Source organism: Chrysemys picta, chromosome 1 (assembly GCF_011386835.1).
Source record: "Chrysemys picta bellii isolate R12L10 chromosome 1, ASM1138683v2, whole genome shotgun sequence".
NCBI classification, from domain to species: Eukaryota; Metazoa; Chordata; order Testudines; family Emydidae; genus Chrysemys; species Chrysemys picta.
Window position 1 is genome coordinate 114023404 of NC_088791.1, and position 14524 is coordinate 114037927.

The following is a 14524-nucleotide window of genomic DNA, read 5'->3' on the forward strand; positions in this document are numbered from 1 at the left end:
GGGCAAATTTACCGTGGGTGTTGCTGTGATGCAAGTAGCCAACGCAATCGTTGAGCTACTGCTCTCAAAGTTAGTGACCCTGGGAAACATGCAGGTGATCATAGATGGCTTCGCTGCGATGGGATTCCCAAACTGCGGTGGGGCTATAGATGGAACTCACAGCCCTATCCTGGGACTGGACCACCAGGCCAGCCAGTACATTAACCGAAAGGGCTACTTTTCAATGGTGCTGCAAGCATAGGGGACGTTTTACCAACATCAACGTTGGATGGCCAGGCAAGGTTCATGACGCTCGCGTTTTCAGGAACTCTGGTCTGTTTAGACGGCTGCAGGAAGGCATTTACTTCCTGGACCACAAAATAACTGTTGGGGATGTGGAGATGCCTATAGTCATCCTTGGGGACCCAGCCTACTCGCTAATGCCCTGGCTCATGAAGCCCTATACAGGCGCCCTGGACAGTGAAAAAGAACTCTTCAACTACCGGCTGAGTAAGTGCACAATGGTGGTGGAGTGTGCTTTTGGACGTCTCAAGGGGAGATGGAGAAGCTTACTGACTCGCTCTGATCTCAGCGAAACCAATATCCCCATTGTTATTGCAGCTTGCTGTGTGCTCCACAATCTCTGTGAGAGCAAGGGGGAGACGTTTATGGCGGGGTGGGAGGTTGAGGCAAATCGTCTGGCTGCTGATTACGCCCAACCAGACACCCGGGCGATTAGAAGAGCCCAGCGGGATGTGCTGTGCATCCGGGAATCTTTGAAAGCTAGGTTCCAGAGTGAGCAGGGTAACCTGTGACTATTACGTTTTTTTAAACAGAAGCTGAACCTGCCCCCATTTCTTTACCCAGTTAATGTTGACTATCCTCTCCAGTTACCAACCCCCTTCTCCCCCTTCCAATACACCTTTAAAAATAAAATAAATGAAACTTTGTTCATTAACACAGTTTTCTTTATTAAGGATTTCGCGGTAAAGGTTTGAAACTGGAACGGAGACTGTGGTGGGGAGCGGGTGTAGTGATGGAAAGGATGCTTCTAAACTCGAGGAATGACAGGTTCCTGCTCCTAGAGCAGTCCACAGTGGTGGACTGGTTGTTTCAACGGAGCCTGCCACCCCTCCTTTTCGGGACTCTGTGTGTGGGGGCTATGTGACTTTGTGGCGGGGGAGGGTAGTTACAGATCCCCTGCTGCGTGGCTCTGTCACCCAGGCTAAGGACCGCTGCATAAGATCTGTAACTGCCGTCCCCCGCCACAAACTCACATAGCCCCCCCCACAGAACATGAAAACCACCTCCCAGACTGACCAGTGTGCCTAGTGACTGCAATGTGTGTGTGACCTTCTGCTGAACCTGCCCCCGTGTCTGTACCCTGGTAAAGGTGACTGTCCTCTCCAATTACCAACCCCCTTCCCCCCCTTCAAGCACACTGTCCTCTAAAAGAACCTGACGGAAACAGTAATTAACAGAAGCTTATTTTTTATTAAGAACTACACAGTTAGGGGATGAAACTGGGACGGGGGCTTGGTTGAGGTGCATTTGGAGGGAAGGAAAGGACGTATCAAATCTTTGGGAATGAGAGCCTTCTGCAATTTGAGCAGTCTGCAAGGGTGGAGTGACTGTTTTCACGGCCCCTGCCGCCCCTCCTTCTTGGGACTTTGGGTGAGGGGGGGATGGGACTTTGTGGTGGGGGAGGGCGGTTAGAGATAGAATGCAGCGGGGCTCTGTCCTCCTGCCTCCGGTCCTGCAGAACATCTACAAGGCACCGGAGCGTGTCTGTTTGCTCCCTCATTAGTCCAAGCAGCGTTTGAATCACCTGCTGGTCTTCCTGCCACCACTTGTCCTCCTGTTCGCTGTGTGATCGCTGGTATTGCGACAGGTTATCCCTCCACTGGGTCTGCTGTGCCGCCTTGGCTCGGGAACAGACCATAAGTTCTGAGAACATCTCGTCCCGTGACCTTTTCTTTCACCACCTGATCTGCGCCAGCCTCTGGGAGGGGGATGCCGGGGTAGCTCGGGAGACACTCGCAGCTGTGGGATGGGAAAAAGGGAGTGAATTCCTCAAAAAGATACATTTTTGCAAACAATTAATATAGTCTTTCTCTGTGAACAAGACCATGCACAGTACCTATCACATGTGCACTCAGTACAAGGTCGAATTTTCTGTCTTCACATTGAGTGTCTGGGGTCTTGCTGTACAGATCACACAAGCGAGGCCAGAGAACGGAATTCTGCTAGCAGGTGGCCATGGTGAGCTGTAGACTTTTGGCTGCTTAAAGCTTAATTTACAGCAGTGCCCTCCTTTCACGTTCCAAGCAATGCTCCTAGCGTTGGCCAGTTGCTGCTGCCGGCGATCCGGCCAGCATGAACTCTGCCCCTGTCCCACCCCCGTCGCAGCAGTCCCCGGGAAAGATCCCTGCATGCTGCCGGCGAACCACTCAGCAGGAACGGTTTGCTTCCCCACCCCCACCACGTGGCTGGGCTCGGGAAAGATCCCTGCATGCTGCCGGCAATCCGACCGGCATGAACTCTGCCCCTGTCCCACCCCCGTCACGGCTGTCCCCGGGAAAGATCCCTGCATGCTGCCGGCGAACCGCTCAGCAGGAACGGTTTGCCTCCCTGTCCCCACCGCGTGGCTGTAAACTGCCGGTTACAGTTATTTAAAGGAACAGGCAATCAGTCCCCATACTAAAATTCCCCTAATTCAAAGCAGGTCACCATGAGTGATATCACTCTGATGAGGATTACGGAGACAGAGAAAGACTGCATGCTGCGTGAATGCCAGCAAGCACCAGGGTTGTATGCTGCCATGCTTTGCCAGGCAATGATACCGGAGTACCTGCTGCTAGCCTGGCGCGGAAAAGTTTCCTACCATGGAGGAGGCAATAAGGCCGCTCTCCCCAGGAACCTGATGCAAAGGCTTTCACATTTCCTCCAGGAGAGCTTCGTGGAGATGTCCCAGGAGGATTTCTACTCTATCCCCAGACACGTTAACAGACTTTTCCAGTAGCTGCACTGGCAAGGACTAAAAAGTTAAGCGCCTAGGGCAAACTAATCATTAAAAACCCATTGCTAACATACCATGCCTCTTCTATTCAAAATAAATGTTTTAAACACTTACCTACTGATCCTTCCCCTGATTCACGGGCCGGGTTACCGCCTTGGGAGGGTTGGTAGGGGATCTCCGTGAGCGTGATGAAGAGATCCTGGCTGTCGGGAAAATCAGCGTTGAAAGCGCTGTCGACTGCCTCATCCTCCTCATCTCCTTCCTCATCTTTCCCATCCGGGAACAGCTCCGAGGAAGCGGCCGTCAACAATACCCCATCGTCAGAGTCCACGGACAGTGGTGGGGTAGTGGAGGCGGCCTCACCTAGAATGGAATGCAGTGCCTCGTAGAAACGGCATGTCTGGGGCTGGGATCCGGAGCGTCCGTTTGACTCTTTGGTCTTCTGGTACGCTTGTCTCAGCTCCTTGATTTTCACGCGGCACTGCATTGCATCCCAGCTGTATCCTCTCTCCGTCATGGCTTTTGAGATCTTCTCGTAGATCTTCGCATTCCGTCTTTTCGATCGCAGCTCCGAAAGCACGGACTCATCGCCCCACACAGCGATCAGATCCAAGACTTCCCGATCAGTCCATGCTGGGGCCCTCTTTCTATTCTGCGATTGCATGGTCACCTCTGCTGGAGAGCTCTGCATCGTTGCCAGAGCTGCTGAGCTCGCCACGATGTCCAAACAGGAAATGAGATTCAAACTGGCCAGACAGGAAAAGGAATTCAAATTTTCCCGGGGCTTTTCCTGTGTGGCTGGTCAGAGCATCCGAGCTCAGACTGCTGTCCAGAGCGTCAACAGAGTGGTGCACTGTGGGATAGCTCCCGGAGCTATTGGCCTTGAATTCCGTCCACACTAACCCTAATTCAACATGGCCATGTCGAATTTAGCGCTACTCCCCTCGTCAGGGAGGAGTACAGAAATCAATTTAAAGAGACCTCTATGTCGAAATAAATAGCTTTGTTGTGTGGACGGGTGCAGGGTTAATTCGAATTAACGCTGCTAAATTCGACATAACCTCCTTGTTTAGACCAGGCTTTTGAATGCACTGGCATAGTTTGTTAAGGAAAGACAATACAACCCTCAGAGTCCTACAGGTTGTGTTATTAAAGACTGAAGGGCCCTGCTCAATACAGAGTGTAAAAACACCTTTGTCTTCTAAAGATAAATATGGAAAATTTCCCAAAATGTTACATCTGCCTCTCTCTAACACAGGCAACGCTGTCTAGAGACAGGAGGTAATAGTAAGGATGACCAAATTTGCTCATGGTGGGTGGGCTTCTCTCTCTTATTTCCGAGTGATTTTTTTCCCCTTCCCAGACAGATCTGCCAGCTGGGTGGCTAAAATATAAGCTCACTCACCTTCATGTCAAATATGCACAGCTGTGCGTGCACCACCACTGTTGTTCCAACTGAGCTATATTCTCTGTATATACCATTAGCGTGACTTATGGTTATGCCATTTTCCATGGCTCGTCTTAGCATACTTCAGAACCTGTCTGTTAGGGAAAAAAATGTGCTGTGCTCTTTACATGGTAGGGACTCAAGGTAATTTCAGAGAATTTAGACTGTCTTTAGCCGCAGCCCTGAGCAAGGGATGGTATATAAGCTGTACCACTCAGGGACAGCCCTAGGAGGTACTGTGCCTCACCAATATCCTTCGGAGGCACACTTCCTTCCTGCTGCTCTCATGCAGCACTGGAAGAGAGAAGTATGTTACTGCAGCCCTTGAAAGAGTGCATCTTAGTGCCTCGCATCTGGGCAGTGAGCAAGAGGGGAGGGTGGAATCAAAGCTCCACCCAATTCCCTCTCCTGTCTGCCAACAGTGCCTACACACTTACTCACAATAGGGAGTAGGTAAGTGACGGGGATATGCTCCTCACCAGACTCAGACCCTGCAGCTGGGAAAGCCTTACTCAGGAAAGCAGGGGTGTGGAGGTCTACTTCCCCTGTGTCTTGAAATAAGGCTTAGGCATTATATAGCCCATAGTTCATAGTGGGAATTCTCACAAAACCTTGAGAGAGATGTCCGGTCTCACAGTATCTCACAATGGTTCCACTGTGGAAAACCATTATTTGTGACTGTCTGCTATTTGTATCCTTATTTAGTGCCTTTCCTTCTGGAGAGCCGCAACCCAAGAGCTGTGCAGAAATCTCAGCTGCATTAGGGGGGTGTGTGGAGATATCCTGTGTCAGGGACAGTTCCTACAGACAGTCTGCCTGTGAAGAGCTGAGGCATGCGAGACATCTTTGTTGGTGCTGATGGAAGTGTCCCCAATTTCTTTTTTGGAGTTGTGGTGTGCACTTCCTTCCAGATGCCACCAATTGGTGAGCAAGGGTAAGGCCATGACCCCAACGCCTTTAACAATGCAGAATGTGCCATTGTGGGGTATCTTGCACCACTGTATGTGTTAACTGTGCCCCATCCCCTTGCACTCCACAACAAAGAATTGTGGGTTAGAATTAAATGTTGCACTGTACTGTTCCTGCATGAGTGACACAGAGGGAATTCAAACATGAATGGATAAAAGTATTTTTCTGGTAGGATGCACAATATGTAGGCTTATCTGAGAATGTCTGTTGTTGGAAGACAGGAATGCTTGATTGTAACAGTAGACACTGGAACCAATGGATAATGACCCTTACTGTGACAAGGCTATAACCTTTTTAAACCATGACCCATGTCAGCACTCCTATGTGTCACACCTTTATTATTAGTAGCAGGAGTGGGGAAATTACCACTACTTTCTTGCCAGTGTCACATCTTTATTACGGATACAGAAAGAAAGTCTGCTTGTCTGCTTCTATATGGTATCCCAGAGCATATGTTCAGTTCCTCCTAACAGAGAGCTCTCTGTTTTCTGCTAAGGTCAGCTTTGGTCATTCTTTGCATAAATGCTGGCCATCCATTCTAGTTACAGCTATATCTGAGCAGCTAATGTGTTCAAAACCTGTGCTTATCATGCATTCATCAATCAGTTTTCTTTGTTCCTTTCTGTTAGTCTCCCCATGATTTTTCATTCACCTACTTTTTATTGGTGTACCTTAACAAAGGCAAAACATGTTGATACATTGCAATTCTTTACATCATGTAAGTGACACACAAGTCATAGAATAGCAATTCCCATGTAGATTCCTCACAAAAAAAACACACCAGTTTGACAGAGGGCGCAATTAATCTGTACTTTGGAATCACAGAATCATAGCACCTTAGAGTTAGAAAGCACCGCAAGGGTCATCTAGTCTAACTCCCTGCCAAGATGCAGGATGTGTTGTGTCTAAAGCCACATGCCACACAGTCATCATCTCTTAGAACAAGGAGAGCGTATGTGAACCATTACCCTCCGTCCCCATGTACTCCAGCAAAGCAATAAGATGTGGATATTACATCAAGCCCCCAGTTGATGAGTTACACCTGAGTGGATCTGTTGAACAGTAATCATTTCACCTAAAAATAAGTTAGGTCTCCCACAACGTGCGGTCCGTATCAGGATCAGTCTCTCTCTCTCAGGCACACAGTGCTCATGTGTCAAATCAGCAACATACGTGTTTCAGGCAAAACAGGGGTGGGTGACATCATAAAAAAAACTTTGCTGTTGGACTCAACGCTTCCCAGTGCACGCACAAGATTCCGAAGAGGCGAAAAGACTCGTCGCAAAGCCCTTGTGCCGCAAGAGCCTTGGTGCAACTTCGCTCCCGCAGCCACAGTCCTGCCATTAGTTCTGCCTGCCACCACATATTGCAATTAGTCAGCCTACCCACGAACAGCACCCAGCCTCTCCACCATTCTTTATTCCCGCAAAATGCTATGGTGATGGATGCATAATAGATCAGCTCCCTTGGTGCAAACTTGATGCCTGCTGATGCTTTCTGTACCGTTTCCCGACTGGATTGTGCTAGCCATGTTAGCAGACACGCTACGCAGTCCCATGGAGAGACAGGCAGAGGTGGCCCTCACCCCACCACCACCGGGCGGTGGAAGGGGGCTCCTACATGTCAGACACGCCAGTGTAGGTCTGTCTCCACCAGTGGAGTATCAGCAAATACCTTCCTCTTCTGCTCAGACAGTGTGTATCAGACTGTGGGAACATATAAGGGTATGGAAACAAACTTTCCCCCCACCGCACTACTCCTCCCCCTTCCAAGTCTCTGGAGCCCAGATCAGCAACTGTAGTGGCACTGACCCCAAGGATGGAGCTGCTCTGGGATTCTCAGTACTGCTCACTAGTGCAGAATCTAATTACAAAGTAAAAAATGATAAACTGCTAAAACCCAGTAATAAAAAAGACTGTTGGATTAATTTCCCCCCACCCAAAAAATAACAAACAACCCCAAAACACAGAGCGCCAGTCTCTCTATGCCTAGAACTGACCATGGAAGGGAAGGTACTGAGGGAACTGGAACTTCACATCTTTATAAAACTGCTGCTCTGAACGCCCAATGCTGTGAAAATATGCTCCTGTGGGCACCACTGTCTGCCGTGTTTGGATGTGCATCCCATGAGTGGATTGATACAGAAATATTACCTACCTCTCAAGAGATGATCAATAGTGCACTTTCTAAATCCCAACCATATCTTCTCTTTAGATTGTAAATTTTATAGGAAAACAGTGATAAACCTTTGAGAGCCATGGTCTCCACAGAGATTTCCCAGTACTTCTAAGGAAAACATTGAGAAGGTATGAGTGACTGCAATCACAGGAATTCCATGCTCGCAATACTCAAATGTAGTCCCTGTAGCTGCTATCACTTATAGCCAGGATATGTCTGCTTCCACCTCTATCCTATTCCCGGCATGTATAGGAGTAAGCAGTTTACGGGGCTGCTGCTTAATAGATTGGTGTTGAAGGGACACTGTAAGTTTTAGCTTCAATTCCTGCCCCATGCCATAAATGAAGGGATGGGGTGAGGGAGGGTCAGTCAACGGTTTCTGAATCCTGTGCCATGACAGGAAAGGGAAGCCGAAGGAGGCCTTCCCTCTCTGCCATGACATAAGAGGAGAGGGGGGTGGCAGAGTCAGAGCAGAGATGGCAGGAAGGCATGGTGAGAGGTGGGGCCCAACCTTGCTAGCAGCTGCAGGGTTTACTGTTATGGTAGCTCTGTACTAGCTAATTTATAGTATAGCGCTACTATTGATGTACCATATTATAATTACTTTATCAAAGGGTTTTGCATGATGCTTCTCACCACAGTGTGCAAAGATATTTCCACTGGAAATGAAATTTAAAACTTTATTAATCTATGTCTTTGATTATTTTTTCAGAAATGTTGATGAAAATTCACTAAAACGTGTGCACTTTCACTTTTTTTTTTCCTGCTTGAGTGTCCTATTTTGGAGCAAACCCCACAGTGTATTTTTGTAGTCTTGAATCTTGGAATTCAAAGTTTCTTGTGGCTGAACATCATGTCACATTGTTGAATTTTCCATCTTGTCAACTTGCATCATTTTTCTAATATTTCATCTCTTTCTAATGTGAAATAGCCACTTTGCAGAAATTTGCTGGAAAAATGATCGGACACGCAAATGGCCTGGAACACAAGAATACAGTTTGTGAAGAATCTCATTCAAAAAGCGCAATTGCTTTCAACCAGCCCTAGTTACAATATATACGTTGGCTTCCTCTTTCAGTGAACACTGAGCTCTTGCAGCAAGACAATGACTGTGTAGGAAATAGAACTCAGGAGTCTTTCTGACTCCCAGGCTTCAGCTGTAACCATTAGCTCTCTCTAATCCTGCTCCCACACTGGAGTGGACACTTCATATATTTAAAATCCTGGAATTAAAAATCTCTGTGGCAATTTAGGGCCACTCCCCATTTGCCATAGGCTCCTGACTAGTCTAATTGACTTCAGTTGATTTTGGCTCTTTACAGCCTGAGGTTTTTAAAGCTTTTAGTACAACAGACCTTAGACATTCTGTTCTCCCTTGTGTTAGTCAATTATAAATGTGACATCTGCTGTATCAACATACTGTGTGTGTTAGATTTTATGTTTCAAATCCTTGCCGAGACAAAGCCTCCTGCATTAGAAAAGGCATCTGAATGTTAAAATAAAAACGCGTATTTCCAAGAGCAAATACCATTTTTTTTTACTTAATAAAATGTAATTGTAATATTTAAAAAGGGAACTAAAGAACTGATATAAGCATACTTGCTGAGATTCGGAGTTTGTGTAAATCAGCATATCTTTGGAGCTATGCCACTTTGCATCAGTTGAGCATCTAGCTCTTTAGCTAGAAGTGCACAGTGTTACGTAAGATTAGTTTACTGTACATGGGCCAAATCCTGCTTGTTGTACTCATGTGAGTAGACCCAAACAGGCCTGTGATTGAAGGAAAAGATCCAGACTGGCATTAAAACAATAGACTTATGAACACATAAAATAGCCCACCCGGATGCAATGTCTTGTTATATGTATTTGCCCTTCTCACTGTGCTTTTGTATAAATTATTGTCAAATAATAAACCTGCAGAATATCTTGTGCTTGGGCAGTTTCTTCTACTTCTCTCCAGTTCAGTCAGCCTTTTTCTTTCAGTCTTTATTGGTGTGTGTATGTATATGTATGTGTCTATATACTGTGGTATATATTTACATATGTAAGAACAGTTATATTTCATCTCATTCTTTGCAAATACTTTACGTATCTCACTTTTTCCTATGCATGTGTTTTATATTTGTTCTTTCACTTCTTTAAAACCTCCAGTAAAATTTCTGTGAACAGTCTGCAATTTTCTGATGCTCTACAAAAGAGATTTCAAGGTAAAGATTAATCCAAACATACCTGATTAATGGAAAAAGAAAGTTTAGTGAAAAGTGCTGTTCAGAATATATATTTAGATGGACATCTATTAACTCAATGTTTACCTGAACTAGTCAACATTTTTTAGGATCAGTGATTAGCGTCAAATATTTTAATGGCATTTTAAACTATTTTTGAGAACACGGACATTCTATACGTAACTTCTACTACACTATTTGACAGGTAACCGCCTGTCTGCCAACTCCTCTTTCATGCTTCTCTCATACTATTGCTTTAAAATTTTTGTTTCTGCAGGAAAAGACAAACAGTTTTTACATTCTCTTTCTACATATGGTATTCGTTAAAACAGTACAATGAAGTTGGTTGTGGTGAATGTTCTTTTTAAATTTTCTTTAAAATTGAGGCAAAAAATAAACGTATTTACTGTGCCCCCTTTCCTTGCAGTATATTTCCTTTTTTAAAGCTCCATTTGTGTTCAACAAGACAGCCTCTTTTCTCCAAGATTAACATTTCTTATGATTGTTCCTGACAGAGGATTTACTTTCAGAGGCCCTGCTAAGGATAACCAAAAAAGGGCATGTAGCAAGACACTTTTGGCAGCTTGCATGAATTTTCGGAGCTTTTTAGGTCTTGGTTTTCTGATGAGTGGCTTCCTGAGCATGCCTAGGGAATGACAGGCATCTCTGCAGGCAGGCTGGACCCACCTTGGCTCAAGCCTAGTCATTGGCTGCTTATTAGAATAAATTGAGAACAATGCATACCACTGGCTGCCAATTGTAAACATAAGGGATATGTAGTCACTTAGCTTTGACTTTTGGGAGGGGCCAAGGAAAGTCTGTAAGTTGTATTGAATAGGGCTGTGTGTTAGGCTGCTGGTGTACCTTTCTTGCTGTGCTCCTGCCTAAACAGCCAGTTATTCGTTTCCTTCCTACTAGTTGAAAACTTTTCAGCTGCAGAGGTAAGGGATTAAGATACTCTTTCCCCCACCCCAATGATCTGATTTGACTGCATTTGCTGTTTAATGTCTATCCACAGTGCATGTTAAATGTAACAGAGCTGTGGAAATATACTAAAAGTGCCTGCAGCTTTTCCCCTTGGCAGATGTTCATTGTGAACCACTGTTAGTGAGAGAAGATTTCATATTTTGTTCTTCACAGAGATGCATGCTTTGCGTAGTGAGTGCAGAACAGAAAGACTTCTCATGTGCAGGATAGCCCATTGTTTGTTTGGAGGGAGGCAGAAACGCATTTGGGCCAGCATTAACGGTACCAGGCAGTGGTATTCTTGGGGACGCTAGCCCATGAAACAAAAGCCTATTCATGTTTTATTTTAAAGTGCATTTAAAGGAGTGATTGAAATAAGATTTTGCAGGTTAACAGACTCACTTGCTTTTCATTTTGCAACCTAAGAGCCAGGCTATTAAAGTAGCAAAAATCTGAAGGCAGAGCAGGCAGGGAAAACATTGTCACTGATTTGATATTTGCTAAAACAGATGTCTATTATGGCTGTCTTTCAGAAAAGTATTGTTGACAATAGACTGCATCCGTTTTTGTTTTCAGATTTAACATGCACAGCAGCATATTTCCAGAATGTTTCTTATGAAGCAGCCTTTCCTGTGAAAAGAAAGGGTGGTGGGGGGAGACCCAAACTGTTCATGGGTGGGACTGGAGCTGTGTGTGTGTGTGTGTGTGTGTGTGACTGCTATTCCAGAAAGAGAGGAAGCAGACTTTCATTTCAAGCTACTTTTGACATGCTCGTACAGTTGTGTTGTGCAAGCCTGATAGCTGATAGTAGTGACATTTTGTGTAGCATGGAATTCCTCATAGGAAGGAATGATGGGGGCACAAAGATAGAGAGGAGCAAGATTAGCAGTAGAATGATAGGGGGGCGGATGGGAGGAAGACCTGATAAATCCTGACCAAACCCACAGCTATGTCAAAGGTGATTATTCTCCCATGTCCTGTTTCATTTATTTGTGGCAAGGATGCACAACATAATTTTTTTAAATAACTTTTCTACAGCATGTGGCTTCTTCTGAGCACTTCATGTTTTCAGGAAGGTTTCTCTCTCCCCCCGCATTCTCCCCCCTTCCCCCCCCGCCACACGCACTAAAAGATTTGTTGGAGAATAGTCTATGAAAATGACATGTTTTTTCCCTTGGAAACATCTGGAAGAAACAAACTATGGGGGGAGAATTTCTTTTGTAGTATCTTTCATATACCATATTCGAAATGAATTTGCTAGTACAGCTAAGCATTAAATAAGTCTGAGATCAGCACCCTTTCTTTTTCTAATTATATTTACAGGTTGGGGGGTATGTGTATGTATGTGGGCCTGTACAATGTTTGTTTGTTGCAATATTTTGCATTTGGAATTGGGAGATATCAGGAGATCCTGAAATTGCTTTCTTCAAAACCAATGGTCATTCAAGGGACTGACAAAAAAATCATTTGTTAATGGAAGTGGCTTTCTGAAAAAGGGGGAGCAGAGTTGTTATCAGTATATTTGGGGAAGCTTATGGGTCTGTCTGTCTGTCTTCAGATGACTGTTTAAGAAGGATGATCATATTCAATAAAATCTATACATGTAACTGTAATGTTTGGTATTTGGTTGTCATGATGGTACTGGGAGAAATATTGGACAGGTTGTTTGAGAACAGAAGGCAAATTGAAGTCATTTGTATTTCCTGAAAACTTCTCATTGTTGCACCATGAAATGACAAGGGACCCAACCCAATCTTGCAGCCCATATTCACATGATTAGTCTTGGGTGAAATCAGTACATTCCTTAACACATACACGATCAGACTCAAGGAAAGTAGATGTAACGGCTTGCCACATCTAAATACACTTTGACAATGAGCAATGTAAAAGTATATTGAGAAGATAAAGCATTTCCTGCAGTTGCTACTTAATACTACTGCAGCACTATCTTTCAACACTGAATAGCATAAAGGAATGGAAAACTCAATATTTTGCACTCAGTATCATTATGAAATATTTTGAATTTTACGGTGCAGATGGGTCAGTTCCCTTCCATGAGAGGTGATGCAGAGGGGAAAAGATGCACTACAATGGGGGTCTCTGTGTTCCTCAATTCCTCATTCACTGGGTCATGTGTGGAGGCTGCAATAGGTGTGTTTGCCAGCCGTGTTTCATATCAGTACAAAGTGTGGAGGGCAGTATTGTGAATTCAATGAAGTTTACTGCTTTGGGGGTGGTTAAAGGGCATCTGTGTATAGAGATGACATGAGAGAGGACACAGTGGCAGTGATGGAATGAACTCTCCTTATTGAATAGCGATGGGACCAATGACTCTAAGAGCTAGGAGCAGGACACGATAGGGCAATAGCACTGGCATTCTTCTTTTTTGCGGACTGCTAGCAGGGACAATGGTCTTCGTGGCATCGAGACATGGGTGCCAGTTACATTGTCTGAACAGGTTGCTGTAGCATACTGGTTCCCAACCGGGGGGCTGTGGCCCCCTCCCCCCGCCTGGGAGGCTATGAGCAGGTTTCAGGGGTCTGCCAAAATAAACTGGGCTTCAGCCCCAAGCAGCGGGGCTCAGGGAGGGAGTGCCACCTCCATCCCCTGACTTACCTCAGCAGGCCACCAAGCTTGTCTGGGTTGGCCAGGATGTGGGGGATGGGGTAAACCAAAAATCGCAGCGTCACTGCAAAAGAGAGATCTCCCCCGCTACAAAAAGGGGTTGCCTCACAGCCATTGATTTAGTGAGCAGGCAGCAGCTAGCCAAGGATACATATCATTGCTCTGCTCTGCACTTCAGGGAGCAGGGCCAAGTGGAAGGCAGAAATCTGGGGGGCATGTGACCCCTCATGTCCCCTCATGCATCGCCTGTGGTTGGGGTTCTACAGGTTTGTCTATTTAAGTTTAGGGGTCCCTGGGTAAAAAAGGTTGAGAAACACTGCTGTAGCAGAAGCCCCTCTAGCATTGCCTCCACCTCTCCCCATACACAACTGGAGGTGCTGCATCCACTGTACTGTAATCAAACTCTGGTGCATGAGTAGGTATGGAGTGCATCCGTGCACAGCACTGCTTAACAGCCATGGCTAGCCTTACATGATACTGCTGTCCTGCATTTCCTCCTGACCGCTGGTGCAATGAGTAGACCAACAGGCATCAAAGTACACTGCAAAAGATCTAACTAACTGGATATGCTCTAAAACGTGCTCTTGTTATTTCTGGTAGTTTTTTTTTTTAAAGTGGATTGTATAGCTGGGAGAGAAACAAACATTTTTCTTTGCCAGCACTCCCCCCATCTGCTCACCTTTCTAACAATCTACAGGCTCTGTGCACATGAGCATTGTCAGAACAGGGCACTGGGCACACGAGGTGGCATAGTTTGTACTGTTTTGCATAGTGTGTGGCGTATTTTCTCCTCTTTTCTACTATAGCAAACTGTATAACAATAGGACCCTACTGTCCTAGGGCCTTAAAATTCCTCTTATCCTGCAGGAGATGGGTTGCACAACAGGGTAAATTCCATTGTATAACACTGAGTTCCTGCGGGATTTCTTTCCTATAGAACAAATGGAATTTCAGTATTCCAGGACTGTATAAACACTTCTTCTTTTTCTGTAGTTTACATTTGACATTTTTTGTGGTTACATGGGCCATAATTCATATTGAGTCAGGTCTTCACCTGGTGTAAATTGATGTAGGTCCATTAAAGTCAATGGAACTATGCTGATTTACATCACCTGA

At 45.4% G+C, this 14524-nt stretch overlaps 1 protein-coding gene across 19 annotated transcripts in view; it reads left to right on the forward strand.

Moving 5' to 3' along the window:
• Positions 1-10443: 10443 nt before the first annotated feature.
• Positions 10444-14524, forward strand: part of CALD1 (caldesmon 1) — a 245624-nt gene continuing 241543 nt past the window's right edge. For 12 of the 19 annotated variants that reach the window (XR_010592602.1, XR_010592601.1, XM_065567187.1 and 9 more), the window contains exon 1: positions 10451-10758. The gene's annotated coding sequence lies outside the window, so the exon portion shown is untranslated. Of the gene's footprint in view, positions 10759-14524 lie in introns of all 19 variants that reach the window. The other 7 variants (XM_024101962.3, XM_065567253.1, XM_005288050.5 and 4 more) reach the window with 3 other exon arrangements.